The 14,683-nt window shown below is 40.5% G+C and overlaps 1 protein-coding gene across 1 annotated transcript in view; it reads left to right on the top strand.

Annotated features, from left to right (window-relative positions):
• Positions 1 to 14,683, top strand: part of si:dkey-70p6.1 (uncharacterized protein LOC570575 homolog) — a 51,402-nt gene that overhangs the window by 4,222 nt on the left and 32,497 nt on the right. The window lies entirely within an intron of this gene.

The following is a 14,683-nucleotide window of genomic DNA, read 5'->3' as shown; positions in this document are numbered from 1 at the left end:
GTGGTTTCAGCTGTTAACTAGATATCAGCTAAAATACATTTGTTATGGTTATTGGTGTATCATCAAAAATCCAATACCATGCATCCATTTTTGAAAGTTTGTTTTGTTTTCATCAGCTGTTTGTCGCCTCTCCTCTTGACAGTTTAGCTGTGCATAATTTGCAGTCTGCTCTACTTTTCTTATCCTCATTTATGTTGAAATATCACCAAACTGCAGACATGGCTCAAACTTTACCTACCTGCCCAAACAGTGAGAGGCTAATGTCACGCTGTAGAATAATATAGAGAATAGTATCAACCCTATCCCTCCATCTCGACTGCCCTTTAAAATAGAGTTACAAAGGAAAGTGGTGAAATCTCCTCCTACAAAACGAGACGACCCTCCGAGTTCCTGATACGTCATCAGTAGTCAACAGCTTTAAGCAAACAGAAAGACACAGCAGCAACTTTTAAAAGTAGTTGTTGAAAATCTAAAAAAACCTAATGAATTGAAACAGCAGGACAATGTACCCCTAGTTGTGGAGTTGTGAAAGTGAAAAAAAGAGCTATGTGGTGGGGTGGAAAAGTGTAGGAACTATACCAACCTTTTTTAACATTGAAGCGACTGCATATTAGCATGCTTACTAGAACCATAGTGGCCATACTATAGCCATCATAAAGCACCTATTCATGCCTTTTGTATGACCCTGATAAGATGGTAGTAGTGCAGTTCTTAAAGCGCATTCAGATTCATGAACAACGCTGTCAGTGAGCAGTAATGTGAAGGTTATGAAGGTAAAGCTCAACAGTTGTGCAGAATACAACATGAAAAACGTCCTTTATGAACTATAAAGACCCAGTAATCTACTGCTATTCATACTAATAAGAGCATGTGAGAAACTTCAATGTACAATGTCAGGGCTTTGTGAAATCTTAATTCTGTTTGAGCAACAGAACAACAACACCTATAGTATGGTTTATAAAATAAATTATTTAAAACAAGAAAGAATCGACAGATTGATCAGTAGTGAAAATAATAGCTAGATGCCCCTTTCCTCTGGTTGCAGACCCAGAAAACAAAAGTGTGAGCAGTCCCCTGTCCACTTAAGACTGACTTATTATTAGTTTGGTACATAAATTCATAGAGGGAAAGTTAGAATGTTGTTCTGTGAAGAATATAAGTTGTTCATAGTAAGGGGTGTGGTTGACACAGCTGATGGCTTGGTGCGTTGTTGCTGTTGGCTGGAAGCTTTAGGCCCGCCTCAGCTCCTTTTTGCTTGTTACTAGGTAGACTGAAAGTTAGTTTGAGTCAGTCTTTGTGACCGCCAATGATACGCTAAAAAAGCCCACTCCAAAAACCAACTAGCTTATTTGTCTTTCCCAAGCACACATCATCGTGGAGATCAAAAACACAACCTTCTGATTGGGAGACGTCTGACTACCTACTGAGCCACAGTCGCCCTTTCACTATCAGTAGAGCCACTCTGTAAATTAAACTCTTTCCAATCAGGAGAATAGTAAAAAACATATTTTCCACCAGGAAAAGCTCTTAGTGTTGTTCTTTGCTCTTCTTTTAATACAGAAACGTGGTCCAGGTCTGATAAAACTGCAGCTTTAGTTGCATCTTATGTCTGTATCGGCTGCCATTGTTTACCAGCTTGTAGTACAACTAACCCACACCCATGACTGCTTCCCTGTGAGGGCTCAATTTTGCTCTGTGCTTGAACAACATATGGGTACGGGCGGACCTTTCTGTTCATACCCCATGTTCATTTTGTCCGTTTTCCATCTGTTCTCTTGAAGTTTACAGATACGGACCAAACGTTGCAATACCACCGCCAGACGTGAGGCAGTATTGAGCAATGTGGCCAACAGTTCAACCCAGAGTAGCAAACAGTGAAGAAGATGTATTTAAAAAGAACTTTTTTTCGATTTCTGAGGAAATATTAACAAATAATGGGGGAGTTATTTGATAATGCAGACATATCAATGATGTTAGCTCACCTGGGCACAAAGACTGACGGCTACAAGAGCACAACTGAGCAGAAGACGGACCGTTCTTTCTCCACTCAATGGGGATAGAGGCGCAGCGTCAAAGTAGCTTGGTGAGAGACAACAACCTCTAGTGGATTCATTTTTCAATGTTCATTCAGTCAGTATGAGGGCAATAATGGTTGTAAAGTAAAAAAAAAACACAGATCTATATTCATGTGTGCATAGAGCATAAATGAGCCTTTATCCTCACCACTTCGATCCAGCTTAGGGCACACATACTTGGCTTGCTAAAAGGCTAATATCAGGTACAAAATTAGCCGGCGCAAGATTTATGAGTTGGTTAAACTTAGTACTTATCATTTTATAAAACAGCCTGGTCAAACACTCTTTTAAAACTGTAATGGCACCTCCCACCACTAGTAGCCACTGTAGCTTCAGTTAATGGCTGCTGCCTTCCTGCTAGAGTTTTCCCTTGGCTCTTCGCCTGACATTAACATGAGAGGCTTAGCTGAAGGCTCATGGAGCTAGCTGCTAACTTTAGCCACACTCTTATTGACACAGCAGCCTCACAGAAGAATTTGACTGTTTTCTGCGAATTTTCTCCACTTATGCATCTATTTCCCCATTTGGCTAAATGCTCATTTCAACTGCGTTTAAACGATGTACGTAGAAAACAGTCTAATTCATCACAGGGTATCTGTGCATCACACCCGCTAACATTAGCAGCTAGCTCCACCAGCCTTCGTTCCTCTTTGCAGATTAACGTCATGCTTTGATATCTGTCCTCTTTTCACTTTAGTTGAGTTCAACCCTCGGCAGCCGACGTACCACTTTATTTGTGTCTATCACTTAAAAATCTGTCATATCATGCTGTTCCTGCTGCACGCTAACTGTTAAGCTTCTCATATTTATGTCTGGTGAAGTGCCTGGGGAAAGGTCAGACAGGAAGGTAGCGACTGTTCACTGAAGCTACAGCAGCCTCTAGTGGTGGGAGGTTCACTACAGCTTGAAAGAGCATGATAGACTGTGACTTCAAGCCTAGGTGTTTAAAAAATGAAATGTATTTCATCTAACTGACTAGAAAATCTCGCTGCAAATTAGATAACCGTTTAACAGCGCACAGCTCTACTCTAGACTAATTGGTTAAATGGTTGGTTAAACTAACCAATTAGTATTCACCTGATACCTGTCATGGAATCTGGCCTTTCATTGGCTTTGCAATGTTATATGATGTCTGATAATGCTGTTATCATTCTTATCTAGCTTTATCACTCTGTCCTTTTCTGCTTGGCCAATAACCTCAATTTACACCACGTTAATTCATGACATAAGTGCCTCCATAAGGAGTCCAGAAATGGTGATAGCATTAGTTAATTTGGCAGGAAAACCTTTGTAGAGTGCCATTTTTTTTTTCAATGAAAGTATCGATACTTGGCACCAGTGATTTAGTACTTATATTAGACGAGTCAGGATTACTTTACAGTATATTGCTGTTTCAATACATTACTGTATTTCTTTTAAGATTTTTTCAGGTTTGGGCTTTTGGACTTGAACCCTGGCTGCCTGCATACTTGTGACGTGACCAAAAAGCTTGATCAACTGCACCCCACAGTCTGTATTTCTTTGTATAAGGCTGAATGATCCAAGCTTAAAGGTCCACTCACTAGCTTTCACACATCTTACTGCCTCCTTTGTGGATATTTGCATGCACATTAAGCTCACACAATTAAAGGCGTAATTATTTATTCTTTTTCTTTAGTTGCTCTTTGAATTAGCATCAAATGAATGTGATTAAGTGAAGACACTAGTTATTAATGTCCAGTGATGCCCCAGTTTCCTCGCTATCAGTATCTTTCTACTCTGTGACACACAGTTGGGACAACACCTGGTAAATCTGCCCCCTCAGGTACTCACTGGTAGTTTGTAACAATCCCACTGAGCTCCACAGGCGGAGGGACAAGAGGGGGTCTCTGTGGCTCTGAGGGAGAGGAGGGGGGGCTCTGTTTAGTGGGGAAAGCTGCCGGTTGGAGGGCTGTTTCTTCCTCCTGCTCTCAGCGCTACGTCCAATTGGTTGGCTGTGACGAGGCAGCTCGAGGGCCAGAGATTACACCGCAGTGCTGAGGCGTCACTCTCACTGAACACCGCAGGCAGAGGCAGGGGGGAGAGAGAGAGAGAGAGAGAGAGAGAGAGGGAGGAGGACTGGGTGGGGAGGGAGGTGCGTGGACACACTCATTGAGACAGAGAAGGAAAAAAGGAAGGAAAGAAACCTTGTTAGGAAATGTGACAGCTCCGTCTCATCATCTGCTTTCAGCGTCTTCAAACACCTGCCACAGGACTCCCACGCTCCTATTCCTTCCATCCTCGCTTCTCTTTTTTTTCCTCCACACCTACACCTTTCCCCTTTCTTCTCTCTCATTACCCTCTCTGTCTCCTCTCGTCTTCCCTCTGTTGTCAAATCAGCACAGATATAATTACACTGACGCTGTAGCAACCGTATTTTAAATGGTCGTTTCGTCATAGGTGCGTAGCTGTCTTCAGGTCCCCACTCTGGAGCTTTTCTGTTCTCCTCTGGTGGGTAAATCAGTGTCATTAAAGCAGGTCACAGTGTGTAAAATCTCTGACATGTTTCCAGGCTGCTGATAAAATTCACCCAAATAGTTCTGAGTGAGCAGCATGCTGGGAAAACATGCTCACCGCTGCAGTCACTTTACTTAAAACAGGCTCAAAGGAGTCTGCAGTGTTTATACTGTTGGGAAGTATGACTTATTGATCATAGATCCATTATTAGTCATTAATGTGACTTTTATTTGAATAATTAAACAAAGCAGTTGTTCTCTTGTCCTAAAAGAAAACTCAGCAGCGTGCAGAGAACCACAGAGATGTCCATGTGTGAAATTTGGAGCAAATTGGATTTCACGCTACGAACAGTTGGGTTCATGGCTGGATCGGCTAAAAGAAATGCCAGTAACCAAAAGTTTGCAAAACTTCTACCATGCAGAGCTACAGCCATGGACAAAAGTATTGGCACCCCTGGAATTTTTCCAGAAAATACACCATTTCTCCCAGAAATTGTTGCAGTTACAAATGTTTTGGTATACATGTGTTTATTGCCTTTATGTGCATTGGAACAACACAAAAAATCTGAAGAAAAAAGACAAAATTGACATAATTTTACACAAAACTCAAAAAATGGGCCAGACAAAAATTATTGGCACCCTTTTAAAACTGTGGGTAAATCATTTTATTTCCACCATGTGATGCTCATTTAAACTCACCTGTGGCAGTAACAGGTGCTTGCAATCTAGAAATCACACCTGAAGCCAGTTAGAATGTGTAAAAGTTGACTCAACCTTTGTGTTGTGTGCCTGTGTGTGTCACACCAAGCATGGAGAAGAGAAAGAAGAGCCCAGTATTGTCCGAGGACTTAGGAAGCAAAACTGTGGAAAAAATATGAACAATCTCAAGGTTGCAAGACCATCTCCAGAGATCCTAAAAGTCCTTTGTCCATTGTGCGTAATATAATCAAGAAGTTTATAACCCATGGAACTGTGGCTAATCTCCATGGATGTGGATGGAAGAGAAAAACTGAAAAGAATGCAGCGCAGGATAGTTGGAATGGTGGATAAACATCCTCAGTCAACTTCCACACAAATTCAGGCTGTCCTGCAGACTCAGGGTGCAAAGTGTCAGCTCGAACCATACGTCGTAATGAATGAGATGAAGCGCTATGGCAGGAGACCAAGGAGAACCCCACTGCTGACAAAGAGACATAAAAAAAAAACAGACTTGAGTTTGCAAAAATGTACCTGAGTAAGCCTCAATCCTTCTGGGAGAACATTTTGTGGACAGATGAGGCTGAGGTAGAGCTTTTTTGAAAAGCACGTCATTCTACTGTTTACAGAAAACAGAATGAGGCCTACAAAGAAAAGAATACAGTACCTACAGTCAAACATGGTGGAGGTTCAAGGATGTTTTGGGGTTATTTTTTTGCCTCTGGCACTGGGTGCCTTTACTGTGTGCAAGGAATCATGAAATCTGGAGACTGTCAAAAACTTTTGGGCCGCAATGTAGGGCCTAGTGTCAGAAAGCTGGATCTGCGTCAGAGGTCATGGGTGTTTCAACAGGACAATGACCTAAACATACCTCAAAAGCACCAAGAAATGGTTGGAGACAAAGCGCTGGAGAGTTCTGAAGTGGCCAGCAATGAGCCCAGATCTAAATCCCATTGAACACCTATAGAGAGATCTTAAAACTGCTGTTGTAAGAAGGACCCTTCAAATCTGAGAAACCTGGAGCAGTTTGCAAAAGAACAGTGGTCCAAAATTCCAGTTGAGAGGTGTAAGAAGCTTGTTGATGGTTATAGGAAGTGATTGGTTTCAGTTGTTTTTTCCAAGGGTGTCCAACTAAATATTGAGGGTGCCAACAATTTTGTCTGGCCCATTTTTTGAGTTTTATGTAAAAAATGTCAATTTTGTCTTTTTTCTTTGGATTTTGCAAATACTTTGGTCTATGACTGTAAATGAACATCGGCTCTGCCTCTCCTCTGTCTGTTTTAAACATTTACTATATGTAAAAACTGATGCATCTCCAACCCTCTCCACAGAACAAGAGGGAAGTCAAAAACCCCAATGATGGCTGCTAACATGTTGCCCTGGTGGCATCATTTGAAGCCAAACCTATGCAGTAGAATTTAATAAGCCATCTTAACAATTAAACGTCTGGTTCCTCATTTTATCAGTTCAGGCCCACAGTCCCAGGTAAATTCTCTTTATAACTGTTAGCCTCTATAGCTCTGGTTAACGGCTATTGCCATGCCACCATGATGCTCCTTATGCTCTGAGTGTAAACAATGGTGGGAAGATAGCATCAGTAGCATTTTGAACAGCATGGCTAAGCACTATATATATATATATATATATATAGAACTGGTAAGGCTGTAAGGTTATACTCATATACAGTACCTATACAAAGTATTCATCCCCTTAAATGTTTTACTCTTTGATTGATGTTATAGTGATTGTCTATATAATTATGATTTTTTTGACAAAAAACTTCATGTCAAAGTGAAAAAAGACTACTACAAAGTAGTGTCAATAGAATAAACATAAATAATGTAAAATAAGTGACTGCATAATTATTCACCCTCTTCAAGACAGTATTTAGTTGAGTCACCTTCAGCTGCAGTCACAGCACTGAGTCTGTGTGGATAGGTCTCAGTCAGGCTTGCACATCTGGACACTGCACTTTTTCTCCATTCTCATTTGCAAAACTGCTCAAGCTCTGCCAGGTTGCACAGGGATCGCCACAAATTCTCTTTTGGATTGAGGTCTGGGCTTTGATTCGGCCACTCCAGAACATTCACCTTGTCTCTAAACCATTTCTGTGCAGCTTTCGCTGTATGCTTCAGGTCATTGTCTTGCTGCAAATAAATCTCCCATAGTTCTCTTGCAGACTGAACAAGGTTGTCCTCCAGGATTTTCTGAAGCCTTCCAGGGCCGGCTGCTGAGAAGCATACCCACAACATGATGCTGCCACCACCATACTTCACTGTATGGGATGATGTGTTTGTGGTGATGTGCAGTGTTTGGTGTCCCTTAAACATAGCATCTTGTCTGATGGCCAAAAAGCAGCATTTTTGTCCCCTCAGACCAAAGAACTTTCTTCCACTTAACCATGGAGTTTCCCACATGCCTTTTGGAGAAATCTAGGCAAGTCTTAATATCATTTTTCTTCAACAGTGGCTTTCTTTTTTTTCCAATCCCTGTAAAGGTTTGACTCGTGAAGAACCTGGGCAATGGTTTTTGTATGCAAATCTCTCCTATCTCAGCTGCTGAAGCTTCTCTCAGCCTGTCTCTCTAGTCTCCTTCTTGCATTGTCACTCAGGTTGTTAGGACGGCCTGATCTAGGCAGATTCACACATGTGCCATTTTTTTTCACACATGTGCCATATTCCTTCCATTTCTTCAAAGGGAACTTGACTGAACTCTGGGAGATGCTCAGTGCCTTGGAATTTTTTTTGTATCCATCCCGTGACTTATACTTTTCAGTAACTGTTACTCTAAGTTGCTTGGAGTGTTCTTTTGTCTGCATGGTGTAATGGCGGCCTGGGATACTGATTAACCAGTGACTGGACCTTCCAGACACAGGTGTCTTTATACAACAATCACTTGAGACACATTCACTGCACTCAGGTGATCCCAATTTCACTACTTGTGAGACTACTATCACCAATTGGCTGGACCTCTGTTGAATAAGGTCAGTAGTCACTTTAAAGGGGGAAATATTTATGGCATCAATTATTTTACCTTGCATATTTTTGTTTGACTTTACTTTTTAGAAAATCTGTTCATGATTCGACATTAAAGAAGTTTCTTTGTATTTTTTTTTTTGTCAAAAAAGCCAAATTCTAGGGTGATTGGATGAACGTTCTGTCTGTCACATCTTCAGAACCAATCAGAACATCATAAAAATATTAGTGACGTAGCCGCTACCAAGCTGCGCCCCTACTGAAGGAGTAAACCATGGCGACTGTAGACATGTCAGTACACAACTATTGTTGGTTTTGAAAAGAAAACAACTCACTGCTGTTCTTTGTTCTTCTTTAAACAAAGAAATGTCTTCAGGTTCTGATAAAACTGATGCTTTAGCAGCATCAACGCTAATCTCTCCCACCATAACTGCACCGGCCTCTTGTTTCTGCTTGCTTACGTCACAACTCCGTTGCCTCCAAGAGTACTGTCCCTCGTCACTGATTGGTCCTGTCACTTTCTAACTGGGCCCAGATGGTTCAGATGGGAGCTTTGCAAGATGGATTCACCACTGAGAAACACGGAAATGGGCGTAACCATCTGCTTTGCAAGGTTAAGATGCCCGTGTCTTAAGGGGAAGGAAAAGCCCTCACAACTGAACAGTGCAGACTGATGGGCAGCAAATGCCAGGACCTCACCGGTGTTTCTTCCCGTTGGTCCAATGACACCTCAGGAAGGCTGAATACTCAAACTAGCTCTCACCATGCACTATACCCTGCTAGCCCTAGACAGTGACAACATTGATCCTACCAACACTATCCATGATGGCCCTACAAAAAACAGTTATTCCTGAGCGTAATATTACACATTGAAATGGACAGATTCAAAATAGTGTTGCTGAAGATTTATATATTAAGGACATAATTTCTAAAGGATTCACAGATTCACGGCATTGTGCTGAATTTCAGGATCAGATACTCATACTTTCATGAATGAACTCTTCATACTTTCACAGAAAAAAGAAACCCAAAGAAAATAAAAGATAATTATAAGTCTTCCTCGTGATAAATGAGGAAGTTTACAGAGCTGCTGACCAATGATGCAATAGCTGAAAGAGAAACACTCCCTCTATTGAACTGTTTTAAAGTTCAGCTGAAATCAATGATCTCTGTGAATCATTCATTCTGCTCTGTCCTCTGAGAAAAATCTGAATCTGTTCCAGTCTACAGAGATGGAAACCTTGTTTTGATAGAGCCAATCGATTCTTTTATAAAGCAGTGATATCAGTCTATCAGAAGAAGTCAGGCACACAGAGGCTTGCAACAGAACAGCACACTGAACAATCAAGATTTTAGTTTCTCATACTACTCATACATCGGGTGCACATCTTTGGAGCACTTTAACTTGTTAAAAGAGCAACGACACAAACATTCAGAGGGAAGAGTGCACGGTTTAACTCAGTTAACAGGGATGTTAGCTGGTTAGCTGCTCAGCTGCAGGAAGTAAACATTCCTGCAGACGTATTTTTGGTCCAGCTGGAATATAAACTCACCGACCACTTCATTAGGTACACCTGTTCAGCTGCTCATTAAAGCATATAACAGCCTCCACTCTTCTTCAGGCTTTCCACAAGATTCTGGAGTGTTTTTGTGGAGATCTGAGCCCATTCATTCAGTAGAGCGTCTATGATGTTGGATGAAAAAGCCTGGATCGCAATCTCTGTTCCAGGTCATCTCAAAGCAGTGTTAATTTAGTCGATTAAAACTATGACTAAAAATGTTCATCAGCAGTCTTTTTTTACATGACAAAAACTAGACTAAGACTAACAAAAATAGATCTGTGATGACTAAAACTGACAAAAACTAAGTCAAGTTTTCATCAAGATGACTAAAGCTAGACTAAAATGTAATGCAGTTTTTGTCGGACATTCTAAATCTGTGATATTTCTTCACTGTGGGTAAATCTGTCAAAAATCAATGCATCTGTAGCTCTCGGTCCTTTCAGCTGTAGAGAGCAGGGACCCCAGGTTTGGCAGGGTGCATAGAACACACTACAATGATTTGGTACCAGATTTAGGCAAGAAAATAAATGGATTCTAGCATTTTACAGTTGACTGTAGAATATTCAGCAGAGAATACATTTCTCCACCTGTCTTATTGTAAAGCTGGCATCCATCACAGTACCACACTTAAAGTCACTGAGCTCTTCAGAACGACCCATTTTGTATCACTAATGTTTGCAAATAGGGACTGCATAGTTGAGTGCTTGATTTTATACACCTGTGGCAACAGGTCTATTTGAAACACGTGAATTCAGTAATTAACAGGTGTGGCCAAATACTTTTGTCCATATATTGTATCTCTGTTAGGGGCTGAAGTGGGTTCTGATTGTTTCTCCTTAAAGTCTGATATTTTAGCCGATCATGAGGGCAACATCTGCAGAACAAAAATACAGAAACAGATCACAGTTAGTGAAGGTTGGTTTTCTAAAGTAAGGGTATGTGGCTGTTTGTGGTTCAATAGATTACAGCAATCGTTTTTTGCCGTTTAAAACTTTCTAAATCAACATGTTGTCATTCCAGGTGGTCATGTACTGCAAGACTTCTCCTGTTGAACGTTAATGTGAAATGGTCTGTTTGGTTTGGTAAAGGTAGTGAAGAAAAACATCAGGTAGATTTAAATAACGTCAAAGCTTAAATTTTGTTTCAACCTGTAAGCTTAAACTAGCAATAGAGTGGGAGGAGCTATAGTGCATTAAAGTTCACATTAGATGAATCAGATTATGAGTGATAATTTGGATGGAATATTTTATAATGGGTCAGTATTTTATTTTGGAGACTAGAGGGGAGTCTAGGATGTTTTAACTGATGTGGCTCAACTAGGGGACTAACCTATGCAGGGGTGTGTATGTAGGGATGTACACTCTGCTGTTGGATTGTCGCTTTCCGTGTGGCTTTGTGCTCGGCCTCGCTCCTTTATCTCTACTTAGCTTCACTCGCCACTGCTGCTCCACCTCTTCATGTCCAACCATGCCTATGAGATTTTTCCAATCTTTTTCTTGGCGACCCTAATGAGGTCCACAAGCTAAAATTTGTTTGTTCAATAAAATTTTTTCTCTAAACTTCTACTATTAGTTAAGCAATCTGTTTCCAGACTGGTACACTACGTCACAGCACAGCACAAGTACACTTGTAGTTTGAGCTTTTCAAAGTAAAAGCTGCAGTATTTCTTTGCAGAAACTCTGTTCATAAATAATGCTTTTATTTTGAATTCTTCCTCACACGCTTCCGCTGGTCACTGAATTGAGTCAATTGTAGGAAGATTAATTGATGTCAGGGAGACACGGCCAACATGCAGCACATATGCACCTGGTATGAGAGTAGGGCTGGGCAATTAATCCAAATGTAGATTCAACTGAAACATGGACTGCTGCAGTTTAACTTGATATGTGTCAAATTACCAGTTTATAACTTTTTTTGCAGTGCAGAGTTGATGCTCTACACATCATGCAAACATTTAAGTGTCACTTTTTTAGAATATTTTAGAAAAAACTCCTACTGTCCTCATTTTGTGGATGTTTTGTTGATCAAAAATGAGAATGTCATAAAAATGATTTCTCCCTTCAATATGACAATTCACATTCAGTTTGCAACATGAGCCAAAATAATCACAACTAGATATTTTTGTCAAACTTGTTTAGCTTTTGTTTAATCTATGCCATATTGTGTTTAGGGGTGCACCGATTGCAATTTTCTGGCCAATCACCGATCACCGATCTTTAAAAAGCCTGACCTGCCGATTCCGATTTTGGCCGATACCGATTTTTTTTTTATAACTGACAGCATACACCTTCAATATTCCAATCTTATTTTATTGAAAAACACTGAACAATACCCATGAAACAATACAAACTTGTTGTTTTAACTGCATATGAGATAGTTCTCTCAAATATAAATGAAAAGTTTAGAGCATTGCTGTCCAAACTACTAAATTATATCGGTTCCTTTAGTCTTTCATTTTTCACATTTTATTAGGTAGAGGTGCATATGAAACCGATCTTATCCACTGATCTTATTTAAGTATCGGCCGATCACCAATCCCCCAAAATTAAGGAAATCAGCACTGATTCCGATTTTGGCTGATCGATCGGTGCACCCCTAATTGTGTTGGTTATAGTATAGATTTTTTTTACTTGTGTTTGCTGAAAAAGAAAACATCCACGGTATAAAGAACTTTAAAATCACATATTATTATTGCAATCCCAATGTTGGGGAAAAACAAAAATAAAATCACATTTCAATTACTTTTCCCAGATCTTTCAGCCCTAGCTGTGCAGGTGCGTGCAGTAAAACACGTAGCCAGTCTTAAACAGCCGTTAGCCTCAGACACTGTATAACACAGTTTTGAGACAGGCTAACCAGCTTGTGTGTGAAAAAGTTGTAAAGTTACACAGTGCCGAGAACTGGTGACCCAGGCACTCTGTGAAAAAGGGGTAGACACCTTACTCCATGTTAAAAGTCATTATGCTGTTGGATTGACTTTGAAACTACCATTTTAAGATGGAAAAGTTACATATGGTTGCTTTAAAAGAAAGGAATTTCACAAATTAGGTGCCTCTGACTTCTATTTTGATTTAGAAATAGGAACTGATGTTTGCTTTTACCTTTTCTGCAACAAAGCTTAAACTCTGTTCAGTCAGGAACACTCTCGTTATGCATTTTACCATCTTACTGCAGAGTAGATGTACAGTTTTACTTGGTGGAGAAGGCTCTGCTAAAAAACAGCATGCTTTGACTTTAGAGGGAGTACATAGCTAGAAACCCCCCTATGGATAGATACATTTACCACAATGCGTATTGAACACAATAAAATAAGTTCAAAAGCAATTAATCCATAATAGCATGAATCTGAATATGAGGGTGCAACAAGCTTTATGCTATAAAGGAGGAGGCTGGGGTGGAGGAGGTTAAGCTTTGCCACCAGCAGCAGTGTGGTGCATCAGCATTAATGCAAGCAGGGATTAGTGAAAAGTACATCATATTTAAAAACACTGTTGTGTTAAGAGAAACAGCTGTGATTGGCTGTGGGAGCTGGGAGGCGAAAATTGGGATCAGATGGCTGTCAGCTGATCACAGCTGGGCGTATGACTACTGTGTCCTGCATGAACTAACGCTGAGCTTCATTAATTGTTTAATGTTTGTCCTAAACTTGTTACTGTGAGCCTGTTGGCATGATAAAGTTAGTATTAAGCTAAGTATTTAGCTTCACATCCACTTATTTGGCTGCAGACACTCAAAACACTATGTGGCAATACTAGATATGAAGCTAGAGATGACGCAAGTCTCATTAGGAAGAGTTGGGATGGATGGGTGAAAGAAGTTTCGGCCATCTAATATAAATGGTACCAAAGCTGGTGAAATAAATGCCTAATTTAGCATGGCAAACATGTCAGGCATGGAGCCAGTCTGGGCCGGATTTGAAGAAAACATTGGCAGCAGTGACAGCAGGATTTTACTACTATAATAGAAGGTGTGCAAAACATAGACCTGAGCACTTATAAATAGACTCTTGCATCTTTTTTCATCAATCAGACTCCAAAGAGTCTTTCATGATCACATGTGAGCTCACTGTGAGGACAGGAAAAAATAGACTCAGAAAGCTGCAGCAGGTTCTCATGACTGGCAAAAATCAGCAGAATCCATGCAGGAGGAGAAGTGGAATTAACCAAATTAACGGGTCATGAACTGGTGATTTTAAGAAGAAGAGCGGAGCAAAAATTCATGCTTGGGTTTCTTAAATCCTTATTAGGCCTCTAACTTTACAGATCTCTGCTGCAGTACTTAAGCTAGATTATTGGGGCTGCTTTAGATTGACATGTTGGCTTCAGAAATGCTCACTAATGCGCCGCTTTCTCCTAAAGCAGCAGCAGCAGCAGCACTCTTTAGAGTGTCCAAGGCTTTGGCAAACTTTCAGGGAACGCGCACATTGTTCAGCAGACTACAGACAGATTGTTAAAGTCACACGGACTTTGAAGATTAAATTCTGTCTGGAAGGAAAGGATCTATGTGGAAGTCAGATTTGATCATGAGAGAGGAGGATGGAGGAAAGTTTGTGTAGAGGATTCCTCAGAGAGTGTTTTGTTTGGAAGGACATCTGTAGCTTTAAAATGAATAAATACATGAGGCACATTTGGATCAGAGGAATACAGACAGTTAAGCAACATCATCCCCAAACTTGAGATTTTTGGCGGTGTGTTTCCTCCAGTCTGTCGTTTAGCGTCATCACTGCTGATGGACGTGTGACACTTACGCTTAAACACATGAAACCGCACAGTCACAGCAGACAGATGGCGTGATTTGACAGAGATTAGAAGCGGCTTGTTGCTTGGTCTTTTTGTTATCACTGTGTTTTTTTACTGTTTATTTGAAACATATTACACTGCCAAATGTGAAATAGTCTGGCA

Source organism: Cheilinus undulatus, linkage group 11, assembly GCF_018320785.1.
Source record: "Cheilinus undulatus linkage group 11, ASM1832078v1, whole genome shotgun sequence".
In the NCBI taxonomy this organism is placed as follows: Eukaryota; Metazoa; Chordata; class Actinopteri; order Labriformes; family Labridae; genus Cheilinus; species Cheilinus undulatus.
The sequence above is the reverse complement of the archived record's forward strand: the minus strand, read 5'-3'. Positions and strand labels throughout refer to the sequence as shown.